General features: G+C 45.1%; 1 long non-coding RNA gene across 1 annotated transcript in view; it reads right to left on the bottom strand.

Annotated features, from left to right (window-relative positions):
* Positions 1 to 379, bottom strand: part of LOC120095670 (uncharacterized) — a 7029-nt gene extending 6650 nt beyond the window's left edge. The window contains exon 1 of the long non-coding RNA XR_015633524.1: positions 285 to 379. This is a non-coding gene — a long non-coding RNA (uncharacterized LOC120095670). The remainder of the gene's footprint in view (positions 1 to 284) is intronic.
* Between the last annotated feature and the right edge of the window lie 13339 nt (positions 380 to 13718).

Genomic DNA, 13718 nt, shown 5'->3' with positions numbered 1-13718 from the left:
GATCCAGGGATAAGCTGAGGTTGTGAGGCCTGAATGGGGCTCCTTGATCCACTCTGCCATCTTGCCAGCCCCTGTACACTTAAAAGGACAGTCATAGACTTAACAGGACAGAAAGAAAAAAGAAAATGAAGCAAAGAGCTGCAGTATGTGTTGGGAGAATGGGCACCTGTGGGAACGGAGCCAAGGAGTGACAGGAATCCCAAGGAGGCAACAAACCGGTGGGAACTTGCCTAGAAGACAGAAAACACCCAGTGATATTCGTAGCATTGGGACATGAACCTCACCTGCTGAAACCAGAAAAACAGAAACCAGAGCAGGAGAGACAGCTCAGCACTTAAGGAGACTTGTTCTGGCAGAGAACTGTGTTCGATTCTGAGCACATCCATGGTGGCTCACAATGGTTTCCATGGCTCTTTTCCCCTCTCTGACTCCTCGGGAACCAGGAATGCACATAATACACAAACATACCTGCAGGCAAGACACCCACCACATGGCGTAAATGAACTTAAAAAATTAAAAATACGTAAAAAGACTATTTGAAACTTAGGTAAGAAATAAATTGCTACAAATTCAGACGTTACTTAGAAGAATAAAACGTGGAACAAAATTGACCAATTGCTATTAACAAATTTGCATTTCCAAATTTACTTTGCATGTTAACGCATGTTTAAATACTATTTTCCCCTTTGAGGTTTTACTCAAATGACACCTCCTCCAGGAAGCCGCTTGAACTGAATTCCTGCCTCACTCCAACATCCCTATCCCAGAGCATCCGCCCTACAGTCCCCTGGGCCCCTCATTTTCTCTCTGTCCTATTACAACCTATTACAACTTCTTTTTTAAAAGATTTATCTATGTATGTGAGTGCACTGTAGCTGTCTTCAGACACACCAGAAGAGGGCATCAGATCCCATTGCAGATGGTTTCAAGCCACCATGTGGTTGCTGGGAATTGAACTCAGAACCTCTGGAAGAGCAGTCGGTGCTCTTAACCGCTGAGCCATTGCTCCAGCCCCTGTTACACCTTCTTGAATAGGCCTTGGCATCCTTGCTGGGTTGCTAGATCCGGAAGACATTTGTCTTGGCCTGCTCAAAGGTGTGGTGCTCATGGGAAGAATATAAAGGGAGAGACCTTATGGAGGAGAGAAGCAGATAACTGGACGTGACTGGCTGCTCCAGCCTGCAGTACTAGCTAGTAATTCCACTGTGCCATCTGCTGCTGTGACAAACACCAGGAGCAGAAGCGCCTTGGGGCAGAAAGGGTTTATTTCAGTTTATAGGTAAGGTCCACCACAGGAAGCCAGGGCAGGAGCACAAGTCAGGAACCTGGAGGCAGGAACTGAAGCAGGCACCTGAGAAATGCTGCTTACCGGGTTGCTTCTTCTAGACTTCCCAGCCTGCTTTCTTATACGGCCCAGAATCATTTGCATATATGGTGGCACCACCCATAGCGAGTGGGCCCTCCTGCATCAATCAGCAGGGAAGAAAATGCCCTATGGTCACGCCCGTAGGCCCACCTGATAGAGGCAGAGCTTCACCTGAGGGTCCCTCTTGCCAGGTTTGTCAAGTTGACAACTGACTGAAGCTAATTCTGACTTGGCTGGGCTGTGCAAGTTTGCTGCCTTCCGATTCTGTCCTCTGAGTCATGTGCTCTGTCAGTTTCTATCACTAGAATCAGCCTCAGCCCCAAGACGCTGATGTGGTATCAAGCAGTCGTTTTCAGAAGCATCGAGGAAAAATTATGCCTGGAGCTCTGCTCAGCAGCTGGATTCAGGCTCAGCTCTAGGTCTGGGGGCAGATAGGGAGGGGTAGGTGGGGACCAGGAGCCCAGAGTCAGGATTCCACACAAGAAAGCCGCAAGTACCAAGAGTCTGAGGATTGGTCTGGACCCACAGAAAGTCAGGCTGCACTTTAAGGGTGCTACATCGATGAGCAAAAATAAAAAGGGATGTCTTTTCGCCGTAACATTATCAGTGTGGCTGTTAAAACAAAACAACAAAAACAAACAACAATAATACAGAAAATAGCAAGCATCTCCCAGGATGCAGAGCGATTTGAATCCCTTGAGCACTGTTGCTGGAAGTGTACAGTTGCACAGCCACTTTAGAAAACGGTATGGCAGCTCTTCAAACAGTTATATATAGAGCTCGGTGGAGCGCAGGCACTGCCTTTCTGGGAAGCGTTAGGAAGAGTCTTGAAGTAGTGTCTGCACACCCAGCTCACAGAGGCAGTATTCACAATAGCCAAAAACGGGAGGGCATCCGCGTCCAAGGAGGTGGAGGATGAGATGAAAATGTGATGCATACGGGACTCTTATCTCAAACAGAAAGAAAGGCTGGGGGTGCCACTGTTGGTAGAGGGCTGGTCCTGTGAGTGTGAAGACCTGAGCCTCCAGAACACACAGACATGCTCGGTGTGGTGGTGTGCGTTTATAATCCTAGCTTTGGGAAGGCGGAGACAGGAGGAGCCCTAGGGCGTGCTAGCCAGCTAATTGGTGGGTTTCGGGCCAATGCGAGACCCTGTCTCTCAGGAGCTGGAAAGGGTTCCTGAAGATGATACCTGGGGTAATCCTCTGCCTCCGCCCACCTACGCACAGCTGTTTGTTGGTTGATTTGGTTGTTTTTTGGTTTTTTTTTTTTAAGTTGTTGCTTTTTTTAAAGATTTATTTATTTATTTTATGTATATAAGTACACTGTCGCTGTCTTCAGACACACCAGAAGAGGGCATCAGATCCCATTACAGATGGTTGTGAGCCATTGAACTCACGGTTGCTGGGAAGTGAACGCAGGACCTTTGGAAGAACAGTCAAGTGTTCTTAACCACTGAGTCATCTCTCCAGCCCTTAGTTGGTTTTTCAAGGGAAGAAAATTCTAACACATTCTGTTTGAAATGAACCTTGGGAACTTTATGCCATGCAAAATAAGCCAGTTAGCAAAGGACAGAGGCTTTATGATTCCTTGCACAGTGGCATTTAGACAAATCAAAAATCATAAAGGAAGGAGAATGCCAACAATCATAGGATGGGAGAAGTGAGGAGTTCCTTTAGTTTCCTTATTTACTTTTTCTTTAGTTGTCTTTCCTTTCAACTTTGCAAGATGAAAGGAGTGGGGTGACTCTATGCATTATAAATGTATTTAACCTAACTGACCTGTATGGTCAAAAGGGATGAAGACACTAAATTATATGTTTCTTGTATTTTATCACCAAAAAATTATGGAGAAAAAAAAACAAAACAGGATGACAAGGCTGGAGAGATGGCTCACTGGTTAAGAGCACTGACTGCTCTTTCACAGGACCTGGGTTTGAGTCCCAGCACCACGTGGTGGCTCACAGTCACCTGTAATTCCAGTGCAGGGGATACTACACCCCCTTCTGGCCTCTGAGGGCGTGGCACACAAGTGATACACAGACACATGGAGTCAAAGTATCGATTATCAATATACATTTTTAAAAGTAAAACTCTTTTTTTAAAAAAAATCATACAGGGTGAGCAATGGAGTTTGAATTTCAGACAAACAACAATATTGTTCAGCATGGTTATATCTTTTGCAATGCCAGGAACATACGTATACTAAAATTCTCCTTGCGTACCTGAAATTTCCTTGGGCATTGACTAATTATCTGGCAACCCAGACACTGGTCATGGTTATGTTATGCTTTGGTTGTTGTTGTTGCTGTTGTTGTTGTTTGAGGGATGGTTCACAGACATGAAAAGAGAAGCTGAGAGATATCCACCCAGGTCAGAGCATGGCTCCTGGGCAGGTACTTTGTCCTGTTTTCATTTGCCTCTCCAGCCTGGTGAACCTCCACATGAGTAGCCTTCTCTGCACCACTGGGTCTATGTGTCTGACAGCACTCACCTTGTAACACGCTCACTGACTGACCTACCTGCCTCCACCTTGGATGCTAAGTGACTGCATTTCTAAGTCAGAGAATCTGGTATCAACACAGCCGGGTGACTTTAGTAACTCATGTTATCTGAATCGAGTTCCTCCTGCTCCTATAAAATGGGGATACCACTAAGGTACTGGGATAAATGAGATCATGCTGGTAAGGCACATCGTAGGTGCCCTGGAGTATGAAGTGCGGTGGCTTCGCAGACCTTGAATGGGGGAACCCTGTTGCTGAAACTGCTAGCATCATCTACACTGCAAGGAGGCACTGATGGGTACGTAAATGGACCAAGGGAGGACATGCGTCCTGTGTGACTCTGGCTCCTAGTGCTCCATCCTTGCTGTTAGCCCGGGTTCTGGTGGAGACCTCATTCCCTCAGTTTCCACTGCCAGCCTCTGAGATGGCCTGAAAGAGGTGCGGGTTTGCCTGAGCCATGGTCGGAACTAGGATAAAAGGCATGCCGAATTGGTGCACATAATTCTGAAGTTTGGAGCTTGAGATTAGGACACACCCAGGCCAACCCAGGAAAGTGGGCAGGTTAAAGACTGAGCTGGAAGTTCTCTCCTGTTCTAGGCTTCTGCAGAAAGTTTGAGCTCAGAGGTGCTCAGAGCCCCTGCTGTGCAAAGAGACAGGCTTCTCAGAAGGTAGAGAGACAGATTGTAGAGGCTGCTTGCCTCCTACAATCAGATAATAAAAGATAGTGATAAATAAATGAATAGGAATCGACTTAATTGTTTTTAGGGATAGAAGGCAGATATAGGGGGTTGGGGATTTAGCTCAGTGGTAGAGCGCTTGCCTAGGAAGCGCAAGGCCCTGGGTTCGGTCCCCAGCTCCAAAAAAAAAAAAAAAAAAAAGAAGGCAGATATAGTAGTAATTGTTTAAGTGTGTTTCAGTATGCATGGAATAAGGAAATCCAGGCCTTTGACCTCAAATGTAGGAAACAAAGGCATAGAGGTAGAAACCCTATCTCAACAAAATAATAATGAGATATTAATCTCCATAGAAGGGAGAATTAATGAAAAGCAATTTAATTATTTTTTAAGGATAGAAAGGAGATAAATGTTTTAAAGGAAAGTTGAAACGTCTATGCCAGGAGAGGCAGCTGAGTTCTTTGAATGTGGGCTACATGGGAATTCTGGGATTGCTTAACCTGGTATGATAAATTGATAGCCTGGAAATAGACTCATATAGAAATATAGAAGGGAATTTAATTGACGTTAATCTCCAAAAAGGGAGAATTTGTGTATGCACAGATGAATGAATAAATTTAGGTCTTGATTAATGGTGAAGAACAGGTAGGGATGGGGCTGGGGTAGTAGCTCAGTGGTAGAGCGCTTGCCTAGGAAGCACAAGGCCCTGGGTTCGGTCCCCAGCTCCGAAAAAAAGAACCAAAAAAAAAAAAAAAAAGAACAGGTAGGGATAATGAAGGAGCACGGTGTCAATGGATAATGGAAATTGATCAGATTGCTGTGATTGCTTTGGGTTGTCTTAATTATAAAATGTGTGTCTTTATAAGTTTGGTGGTCATGATATTAAAAATCCTCTGGGAGAGAGGTCAGAATAGAGCAGGCCTTAAGAGAAAGAAGCTGCTAAGTTCAATCAATCTCTACCCTTGATGATTTCGGGTTACTGGACCAAGGCCATGCTATTGTGGGAGAGACACTCTGTGTTTGTGATGATAGGAAAGAAGAAAAAGGCTTTGGGCCCTTTCCAGAGTGATATGGGTCAGATATGATGGGGGAAGACCCCCTGAAGAACTTGAATACAGAAAAGAAAAATTAGAGAAAGTCAAACAGGACAGTTCCCTGCCTCCTGATGCTGTTTCCAGGGACTTGCTTCCAGAACAGCTGCTGATTCCAGATTAACTCAGTTCATCCAGCCTTTCAGACAGACCCTGCCAGAACTTCGGTTACACCTTGAGTGTTCAAAACATAGAGACTGGATAACAGATGCTAAAGCTACCTTTCTTAAGTGTAGCCAATTTTTCCAATTTTTCTACCGCTCCCCACCCCTTAAAAAAAATTCATCACCCCAATTCAGCAGGAAGAAACCATGGAGATTTGTCACCCAGATTCCTTGGGTCTGTGCCTGGTTATGGTTATTTTATGGATTATAGATAGGTTGTCAGTTTAAGGGATAATTTGGAAATGGTCATAATTTTGAACAGGGAGGAAATATATGGGATAGATTACTAAATTTATTATTTTTTATTATTTTTTATTTATATGAATACATTGCAACTGTCTTCAGACACACTAGAAGAGGGCATCGGATCCCCTCACAGATGGTTGTGAGCCACCATGTGGTTGCTGGGAATTGAACTCAGGACCTCTGTAAGAGCAGTCAGTGCTCTTAACCACTGAGCCATCTCTCCAGCCCCACTAAATTTATTCTTAAACCAAGCATTGCATAGCCACAATCTTTAGAAATCTTTATAATTGATAGAAAATTAAAGCGATCATTTCTTACATTGGTACAAAATTTATATATTGATACAGATTTAAGGTTTTCATTGGTATAAGTTTTTATATTGATACAAAATTTGAAATTAATATTGTTACTCTTAGATACACATTGTGCCTATGCAACCCATTTGAGAATACCAGGCTTAGACCCAGTCCTTCTGTAGCTGCGATTACAAACTGTTTAGGATGATTAAATAACACAAGTTAGGGGCCAGACAGTGAACTTGTGGTTATATTAGATTCTGAATCAATTATAATAAGGTGCTTTCAATATTATTCAAATAGAAATAGCTAAGAGTAGTCAAGGTTTAACAGTTCAGATACACTTTATATAGTCTTTAAAAGCATCAGAAATTCATAGAACATGACATTTAAAGCCATTTCATTATTAATAGAAAAACTGACTAAGAGATACGTCTACTCCTTACAGTATCCCCTTCATAGTTCAAAAAAGATATTGAGCATCACAAGCTCCATATAGAGTTGCTCCAGTTGTGGCAAAGTAGCCACTGGGCATAAATTGCCCTAATTCATCTTCAGACAAAAATAGTGTCCAGGGGTTGGGGATTTAGCTCAGTGGTAGAGCGCTTGCCTAGGAAGCGCAAGACCTTGGGTTCGGTCCCCAGCTCCGATAAAAAGAACAAAAAAAAAAAAAATAGTGTCCAGGAAAGGATACAAGATATGGGATAGTGGACAGGTTTGCTCTGCCAAGACAGAGTGAGGTGTCCTTCATAGTTCCTGCTTCACTTAAGGTCTGTCAGGTGGTTCTGGGCCACAAAGCTGCTCCAATGTTTTGGGGGACTGTCCAGGTAGTCAGCTATCTCTGGAAATTGGTTATGTTTTGGAAGCTTCCTATATATTCAGACATTTCATTTGTTTGTCAATCTCTGATGGCATTGAAGACTAGTTATAGTCTCATAATCAAACTTAAGTTGGCTAGCACTGAGGAAGATGATGTAGATTTGAAAGGATGGTTTTCAGATGGCGATGCAAGTTAAAGTCAAGACAAAATTCAGGTATAGAATTGTAAACTCTTGAAGCTAGGATAGATGTTAGAGTAATGTGCCTAGATTGACAAAATTGATGGACTGAATAGCATACCTTACAGTTTACATAACTGTTATAACTAGGTTCAATGTATAACTGGATGAAAAGGGCGAGATGTTGTAGATTTTATTTAACATTTATATTATGTTAACTAAAATATAACACGAGAATCCAGCAGGTAAGACGCTGTGGGTCCATGACCCCAGTTGGTTCCAATTGGTAAATTAAGTTGCCACTGGCTAATGGCTGGGAAGAGAGATAGAGACAGGATTTTAGATTTCCCAGGCCAGGGAACTGAAGGAAGAAGAAGGATTTAGTATCGCCACGCCAGGGAAGCGGGAGGATCAGGCTTGAGAGCTGCAGGAGAGAGAGCATACAATCATGTGAGAGCCAGGGAAGAGCGGCCCCAGGGCCCCTCCCCCCACTGGGTCTGGGGCAGCAAAGATGGAGTATAGATTTTAGTAAGTAATGATTCAGGAGTATCAGAGGGGACACATTGGCAATGTGGAAGTTTGGGAGTGGCCCAGCCATTGAGCTGATTAAGGCATATGAGTTATAAAGCTGTCTTTCTGTCTGTCTGTCTGTCTTTCATTCGAGAGTCCAGCACACTGGGGAGGATAGCAAGGAACTCACGTTACCACCATTGAGGAGATTAGAATGGATTAACCAACTACAGCAACAGCTCACCCTGTAAAGTCATTTGCCACCAAGCCTAAAGGCCTGAGTTTAATCCCCAGAACCAACATAGAGGAACAGACACAATTAACTCCTAAATGTTGTCCTCCGACCTCCACATGTGTATAGGGGACTCGCATGTGACTCACATAAATAAATGTAAAAAATAAATAAATGTAAAAAATACCCAGTACTGTCTGCCATCTCATCAGGGGACCAGGCATAGAGTGATCGAATACCATGTCCAGGTAATAACTAGTTTGCACTGGAGTCTGCATACTAACTGCCTTCATTCTAGAATCCACATTCTTAATGCACTGCGGACTTTACAAACACTTAGCTACAAATGCAAACCAGTAAATGACCACCCAGCAACCCTACACCACCCCTAAAGCTATTGGTGGCCTTTGTTTTAGTAGATCACCAAATGTGACATCAAAGTTCCCTCCAGAGAGAAAAAGCAAAATTGATAAAAATCTTACTGCAGAACTGTCCCAGCAAAGTATCACAAAGTGTATGGCAACAATGTTATTGTGTCACTACTCTGAAAGATAAAAACCCAGATCCAAGTGCCAGCTATGCTGGTACCTTCTGAGGGCTAGGGAAAGGAAAGGGAAAGGAAAAGGCTCTGCCTTGGTTTCTGGGGGTGTCTTGTAGGTGTTAGTTCTTTTTCTACTATGTTGGTACCAAGGATCAAACTCAGGTTGTCAGTTCACCTGCTAAGCCATCTCGTTAGCCTTTTTAAATTTTTTTAAAATGTTGAACAAGAAATATTTAATGAGGGGTTGGGGATTTAGCTCAGTGGTAGAGCGCTTGCCTAGCAAGCGCAAGGCCCTGGGTTTGGTCCTCAGCTCCAAAAAGAAATATTTAATGATACCATGACCACACATGTGTGATGAGCCAACATAGGTTTAAAACATGGAGCTGGAAAGATAGCTCATCAGGTAAGTGCATTTGCTGCTCTTGCAGGGCACCAGGGTCCCAGCCCCACATGCTGGCTCACAACCGTTCATAATTCTAGCCCCAGGAGTCCAATGGCCTCTTCTGACCTCCTCAGGCACTAGGTTTGCACCACATACCCACACATACATGCATGCTAAGCCACTCATACACCTAAATCTAAGTTTTAAGAAAACCATATGCACACGCATTCACAACCAGTCAAAGCATGGAGTAAGTGGCTGTGAGTGCTTAGCTCCCAGTGGAACACCCACATCAGACTCCAGCCCAGCCCGAGGGGTAAGGAACACTGCAGAAGAGGGGCTGGACACAGCTCAGTGGCTAAGAGCACTGGCTGCTTTCCAGAGCAGCTGGATTCAGTTCCCAGCACCCATACTGCAGCTCACAACTGTCTGCAACTCCAGTTCCAGGGGATACGATGCTCTCTTCTGGCCTCTTTGTAGAAACTAGGAACACGAAAGATGCCCAGATATACCTACAGACAAATAACCATTCACACAGAAATAAATAAAAATTTACTAAGAAGAAATACCGTAAGCTGGAGGGTAGGGAGGAGCGCTGTAAACTGCGTCTCCTGAGCACGGTGTGGCTGCTGCACTCATGACCTGCCCAAGATCAATTAGCATAGATCGGGGAAGGGCTCATTGATGGCTCTTGTGGGCACAGATCTTTTAATTTGGGGGAGTGACAAGTTGACCATGCTCTAGTGAAGGGCCCCATGTCCCTGCTTATACAATCAGGACTCAGTGGGAGAAAAAGAGGAGGAGGAGGAGGAGGAGGAGGAAGAAGAAGAGGAGGAGGAGGAGGAAGAAGAGGAGGAGAAGGAGGAGGAGGAGGAGAAGGAGGAGGAGAAGGAAGAGGAGGAGGAGGAGGAAGAGGAGGAGGAGGAGGAAGAGGAGGAGGAGGAGGAAGAGGAGGAGGAGGAGGAAGAGGAGGAGGAGGAAGAAGAGGAGGAGAAGGAAGAAGAAGAGGAGGGGGAGGAAGAGGAGGAGGAGGAGGAAGAGGAGGAGGAGGAGGAAGAGGAAGAGGAGAAGGAAGAAGAGGAGGAGGAGGAAGAGGAGGAGGAGGGGAGGAAGAGGAGGAGGAGGGGAGGAAGAGGAGGAGGAGGAAGAGGAGGAGGAGGAGGAGAAGGAAGAAGGGGAGGAGGAGGAAGAGGAGGAGGAGGAGGAGGAGGAGGAGGAGGAGGAGGAGGAGGAGGAGGAGGAGGAATGGTGTGGTAGTACATGATTTTAACCCAAGCACTTGGAAGGCAGAGGCAGGAGGATCCCTGTGAGTTTGAGGCCAGCCTGGTCTAAATTGTGAGGCTCCAGGATAGCAAGGACTACATAGATCCTGTCTTAACAAAACAAAACAGCAGAGGCCATGGAGTTGGGAAGAGGAATGTACTGGGGAGGGGGGCATTGGAGGGGGGAGTAAGGAGTAGCTGTGATAAAAATATATTGTTTACATGTATGAAATTAAAAAAGAATACTGCACTAAAGAACAGGTACAGGGGGGCTGGGGATTTAGCTCAGTGGTAGAGCACTTACCTAGGAAGCGCAAGGCCCTGGGTTCGGTCCCCAGCTCCGAAAAAAAAAGAACCAAAAAAAAAAAAAGAACAGGTACAGGGGACTGGAGAGATGGCTCAGTGGTTAAGAGCACTGACTACGGGGCTGGGGATTTAGCTCAGTGGTAGAGCGCTTACCTAGGAAGCGCAAGGCCCTGGGTTCGGTCCCCAGCTCTGAAAAAAAGAACCAAAAAAAAAAAAAAAAAAAAAAAAAAGAGCACTGACTACTCTCCCAGAGGTCCTGAGTTCAATTCCCAGCAACCACATGGTGGCTCACAACCATCTGTAATGGGATCTGATGCCCTCTTCTGGTGTGTCTGAAGACAGCTATAGTGTACTTAGATATAATAAATAAATCTTTAAAAAAAAAAAAAAAGAACAGGTACAAACGGACCTGTTTAGTGGGCAAAGAGGTTTCCACACAAGCCTGAGATCTATGTCCAACCCTCTGAATCCATGTAAAAGTAGAAAAAGGGGAAAACTCCCCAAAAAGTTGTCCTCGAACGTCTACCTGTGCACATTGTATAAATGCCACCCCCTATATTATGCACACATATATAAACAATATAAATAATAATGAGTTAGGGCCAGGCTCTGCCAATGGAGGGGTTTAATGTCAATTTATAGGAGGCCCCTTTACCTTTGAACTATCTTACTTGTCTATATTAACTTTGTTTTTGTCCTGAAAGGCAATCTTCTGGTTCAAAGGCAAATTACCTGGAAACTTGTAAAAATACCAGTATGAATGTTTGAACCCATCTCCCCGGTTGGCAGCATTTACCTGGCCATCTTTTAAGAGTCTTGCTGGGGGCTGGAGAGATGGCTCAGTGGTTGAGAGCACCGACTGTTCTTCCAGAGGTCCTGAGTTCAATTCCCAGCAACCACATGGTGGCTCACAGCCATCTGTAAAGAGATCTGATGCCCTCTTCTGATGTGTCTGAAGACAGCTACAGTGTACTCATATATAATAAATGAATAAATCTTAAAAAAAAAAAGAGTCTTGCTGGGTGTGCCTCTGCCTCTGCCTCTGCCTCTGCCTCTGCCTCTGCCTCTGCCTCTCTGCCTCTGCCTCTGCCTCTGCCTCTGCCTCTGCCTCTGCCTCTGCCTCTGCCTCTCTGCCTCTGCCTCTGCCTCTGCCTCTGCCTCTGCCTCTGCCTCTGCCTCTGCCTCTGCCTCTGCCTTTGCCTCTCTCCTGATTGCTGAGATCAAATGAGCATGCCACCACAGCCAGCCTTTTTACATGTATTTGGTATGTGCATGCATGTTCATGCCATGGTGCACATGTGTGGAGGTCAGAGGATAACTTGTCTGAGTCAGTTTTCCCCTTCCACTGTATGGATTCTGGGGAACAAACTCACATCCTCAGGCTTAATGCCAAGACCTCTTATCTCCCAAGCTATGACTGACCCTTCAGCAGTCCCTTTAGTGGACCTCCATTCACCATCTACTTCAACTACAAATTAGTTCCAACCGCCTTTTGAACTTTTTCTTCAGACAGCATGACTGACACTGTAATCACGACCACCCAGCCATTCCTTCTTTTCAGCTGTCTTAGTGAAGAGCCAGCCCTATTATTCCCAGCAGACGATGGCAACAGCATCTTGCTCTTGGCGTACAATCATGTCCACTGACCTAATTTTTCTGGCATGTGTCTAGGTAGATGTTCTTGTGTGTGTACGTACATGCTGTTAGGCTAGATTTTGTCACCTTGATATAAGTTGGCATCATTTGGGGAAAGGGACTCACAGTTGAGAAAATGCCTCCATAAGATTTGCCTGTAGGTGTCTGCGGTGTATTTTATTGATTAATGATTGATATGGGTGGGCCCAGCTCACTGTGGGTGGTGACACCCTTAGAGAAAGATCCTGAATGGTAAAGAAAGCAGGCTGAGCGGTGTACACGGTAGCAAGGCAGCAAAGATTCTCGAAGGTCTCTGCCTTACTTTCTTTTTTTTTTTTTCTTTTCTTTTCTTTTCTTTTATTCGGAGCTGGGGACCGAACCCAGGGCCTTGCGCTTGCTAGGCAAACGCTCTACCACTGAGCTAAATCCCTAACCCCTTTGCCTTACTTTCTATCCCCAGGTTGTTGCCCTGCCTTTTCTTCATGTTGGGACTATAAATTGTTTGGTCAGGGTGCTTCCCATAGCAATAAAAATTGTAAGAGAGGGGCCAGAGGTCAATACTGGGTGTCTTCTTTAGCTGTTTTCCAAACCTGGACCCCACTGGTTTGGGTAGACTGACTATTGGCCATCAAGCTCAAGGGATCCCCCCATTCTGTACCCTAAAGCGCTGTACCCTAAAGAAGCTTGTGGTATTCAAGACTGCTTCCACAGCAAACACTACTGACCGAGCCATCTCCCTATCTCTGAATACCTCAATACCTCTCTCCTTCATATCCCAAGTCACCTCAGTTGTGTCTCCATCATAACCTACTGTTGTTACTTTTTGCATAGGATTATACGGTGGATCAGGCTGTGACCCTGACACAAACCTTTGCTCTTCCACAATACTGGAAAAATTCAAAGCCCTTAGTTTGACAGCTAAAATCTGGGCTCAATATCTTGGTGCTATACTCTCACCACTTCTCCGGCGTGCAGTTTCTGCTTACATCCTGCGTTACAGCACAGACTTCTATCTGCCTACAAGAGTGATCTATGCCTTCATCTCCTGAGATTCTCCTTAGACATCATTCCACATTCAGAGCATCCTCCACCACACAGGACCGCACAGTCCATTAAGGCGTGACCTCTGGTGCTGTGGCCACCCTCACGGAACTCTGGAGGAACTGCGGGACAGACTGCTGTTTCTAGTTTTGTTCTTCTCTATTTATATCCATCGCAGCTGGCAAGGGCCCGTCACGTAATGGGTGCTACAAAATGTTTAAGCAATACTGAATTAACTCTTCTGATTTCTTTCTTTCTGAGTAGGTGGTTGATAGCAGGGTGGCTGAAGAGACCTTTCACAATCTGACAGCTCAACTATGGCCACATAAAACACATAAGTGTGGGGACTCACACTTCCGTGTATTGGCTGCAGAGCGCTCTCTGAAAAGGTGGACAGCACTCAGCTGTTTCTCAATGCTTCAGGCAGCCAGCCCCTCACCTTTCAGTAAAGAATCATGTGTGCACAGCTTG

This window comes from Rattus norvegicus, chromosome 11 (genome assembly GCF_021556685.1).
Source record: "Rattus norvegicus strain SHRSP/BbbUtx chromosome 11, alternate assembly SHRSP_T2T, whole genome shotgun sequence".
Classification (NCBI taxonomy): Eukaryota; Metazoa; Chordata; class Mammalia; order Rodentia; family Muridae; genus Rattus; species Rattus norvegicus.
The sequence above is the reverse complement of the archived record's forward strand: the minus strand, read 5'-3'. Positions and strand labels throughout refer to the sequence as shown.